Source organism: Saimiri boliviensis, chromosome 7 (assembly GCF_048565385.1).
Source record: "Saimiri boliviensis isolate mSaiBol1 chromosome 7, mSaiBol1.pri, whole genome shotgun sequence".
Lineage (NCBI taxonomy): Eukaryota > Metazoa > Chordata > Mammalia > Primates > Cebidae > Saimiri > Saimiri boliviensis.
Genome location: NC_133455.1, coordinates 102,563,504 through 102,566,574, shown reverse-complemented (window position 1 = coordinate 102,566,574; position 3,071 = coordinate 102,563,504). Strand labels below are relative to the sequence as shown.

Below are 3,071 nucleotides of genomic sequence, written 5' to 3'. Positions count from 1 at the left end.
CCTTTTTACATAATACTTTATTTCTCAAAGCTTTTGTTCATTCCTTTTTATTCTTTTCTCCCATTCTTGCCTCTTTTCTTTCAGAAAGCCAGTTTTCAAGCTCTGAGACTCTTACCTTTGCTTGATCTATTCTACTAGGTGGTCTTGCACATGAGATGGTGCTGGTCTGACCTCAGCACTCCTTAGTCTGCTTGCATCTCCCAGGACCCCAGCCTGGCCACACCTCTTTACAGGGCACCCTTGGGTGCCCACACACATTACAAAAATTTTTATAAGGCAATCACACACAATTACCATGGGGCTGCATTATAAAAATTCATGTAGTGTGCTTTTCAGCTCTATCACATCAGTTTATTCTTTTTTTTAAAAGCTGTACTTCAGGTTATAGGGTACACATGCAGATCATGCAGAATTGTTGCATAGGTACACATATGGCAATGTGGTTTCCTGCCTCCATCCCGTCACATACATCTGGCATTTCTTTTCAGGTAATCCCTCCCTGACCTCCCCAACCCCTGGTGTCCCCCTGTTGGCCACCCCCAAAAAGACCCCAGTGTGTGATGCACCCCTCCCTGTGTCCATGTGTTATCATTATTCATCACCTGCCTGTGAGTGAGAACATGCAGTGTTGGATTTTCTTTCTTCTGGCAGTTTGCTGAGAATGATGGTTTCCAGATTGATTCATGTCCCTACAAAGGACACAAACTCATCACTTTTTGTGGCTGCATAATATTCCATGGTGTATGTGTGTCATATTTTCCTTGTCCAGTCTATCGTCTCTGGACATTTGGGTTGTTTTCAGGTCTTTGCCATTGTAAACAGTGCCACTGTGAACATACGTGTGCATGTTTTTTTTTTTTAATAGAATGATTTATAATCCTTTGGGTATATACCCAGTAATGGGATTGCTGGGTCAAAAGGAATTACTATTTCCAGGCCCTTGAGCAAGTGCCACACTGCCTTCCACAATGGTTCAACTAGTTTGTACTCCTAGCAACAGTGTAAAAGTGTTCCTATTTCTCCACATGCTCTGTGGTATCTGTTGTCTCTAGATTTTTTAATGGTCACCATTCTAACTGGCATGAGGTGATATCTCAATGTGGTTTTGATTTCTCTAATAACCAGTGATGATGAGTATTTTTTCACATGTTTATTGGCCTCATATATATCTTCTTTTCAAAAGTGTCTGTTCATATCCTTTGTCCACTTTTGAACCGGTGTGCTTGTTTTTTTCCTTGTAAATCTGTTTTATTTCTTTGTAGATTATGGATATCAGCCATTTGTCAGATGGGTAGATTGCAAAAATTGTTTCTCATTCTGCTGGTTGCTGGTTCACTCTAATGATGGTTTCTTTTGCTGTACATAAGCTCTGGAGTTTAATAAGGTCCCATTTGTCTATTTTCCTTTTTGTTGCCAATGCTTTTGGTGTTTTAGTCATGAAGTACTTGCCTACACCTATGTCCTGAATGGCTTTGCCTATTTTTTGTCTAGATTTTTTTATGGCATTAGGTCTTATGTCTAGGTCTTTAATCCATCTGGAGGTAATTCTACTGTAAGGTGAAAGGAAGAGGTCCAGTTTCTGCTTTCTGGACACTGGTAGCGTGTTTTCCCAACAACAATTATTAAACAAGAAATCCTTTTCCCATTGCTTGTCTTTGTCAGGTTTGTCAAAGATGAGATGGTTGTAGATGTGTGGCATTGCCACCAGGACCTCTGTTCTGTTCCATTGGTCTATTTCTCTGTTTTAGTACCAGTACCATGCTGTTTTGATTACTGTAGCTTTGTATTATAGTTTGAAATCGGGTAGCATGATGCCTCTGGCTTTGTTCTTTTTGCTTAGCATTGTCTTGGCTATGCACACTCTCTTTTGATTCCATATGAAGTTTAAGGTGGGTTTTTCCAGTTCTGTGAATAAGATCATTGGTAGCTTGAGGGGGACAGTATTGAATCTATAAATTACTTTGGGTAGTATGGACATTTTCAAGATATTGATTCTTTCTACAAATATGGAATGCTTCGTGAATTTTTAGGTCCTCCTTGAGCAGGGGCCATGCTAATCTTCTCTGAATCATTCCAATTTTAATATATGTGCTGCCAAAGTGAGCACCAGTAATGTTGTTTATACTGGATATATTGCCTGTTAGCTCCTGCGATGTTTTACAATGATTTTTGGCCTCCTTGCATTGGATGATGACATACTTCTTTCACTTAGTGAACTTTGTTTCTACTCACATTCTGAATTCTACTTGTATCATTGCAGACATGTCAGCCTCTGGCCAGTTCTGAAAACTTGAACAGGCTGAACAGTTGATGTAATCATCTGGAGGAAAGAAGGCATGCTGACTTCTTGAGTTTCAGTGTTCTTGCACTGATTCTTCCTCATCTTTATGAGCTTATTCACCTTCAACCTTTGAGGTTGCTGACCTTTGCACAGGATATTTTTCTTTTATCATATTTGATGATCTTGAGGGTTTGATTGTGGTTTAAGGTAGAATCAGGCAGCTGCCTTTGGTTTTGGAGGATTTTAGGGGGCCAAAATTCATCTCTCAATTCCTGGGCTGTGTGCTTTAACTCTGGGAAACTTATATTGGGTCTCAACTTTGTTCTCTGGCTCCTCAAAGTTTGGAGTCTACTGCACTGAAGGCAGCAAAGTGTGGCAGCTGTGGCGGAGTGTTAGCAGATGCAAAACTGCCTGCTTCCCTGTTGGCATTTGCCCAGTGGTGGAAGTGGTGGAGGCAAGACAGTTTGGTGGCGGCCAGAAGACCCCTGCTGTGTGTGCTGTTGCACTGGTGGTAGTGTTGGTTCAGTCTGGGGTGCTGGCCTGTGCATGTCTGGGTGCCGTCTCTGTGACCCCCTAAGCAGCAATGACCACTCAACGTATATTAGCATTCCCTTTCGTGCACAGAATTAGAACAAGGAGAAGGTGTTGGCAGAGGTTGTGATTTTGTTCCTCTGCCTGCCATGGCTCTTTCTTCAATGGGAGTTGGTGTGGGTTGAAGTGTGTGCTACAGTCCCATGTGCTGGTAGGGCAAGTGCAGCAAAATCCACTCATGTAAACACACACCAGCAAA

General features: G+C 41.7%; 1 non-coding gene across 1 annotated transcript; it reads right to left on the bottom strand.

The window, feature by feature from the left end:
• Nucleotides 1-2,000: 2,000 nt before the first annotated feature.
• LOC141585240 (U6 spliceosomal RNA) lies at nucleotides 2,001-2,107 on the bottom strand. The gene has a single exon (XR_012518636.1). It is a non-coding gene; the product is annotated as a U6 spliceosomal RNA (small nuclear RNA).
• Nucleotides 2,108-3,071: the final 964 nt, after the last annotated feature.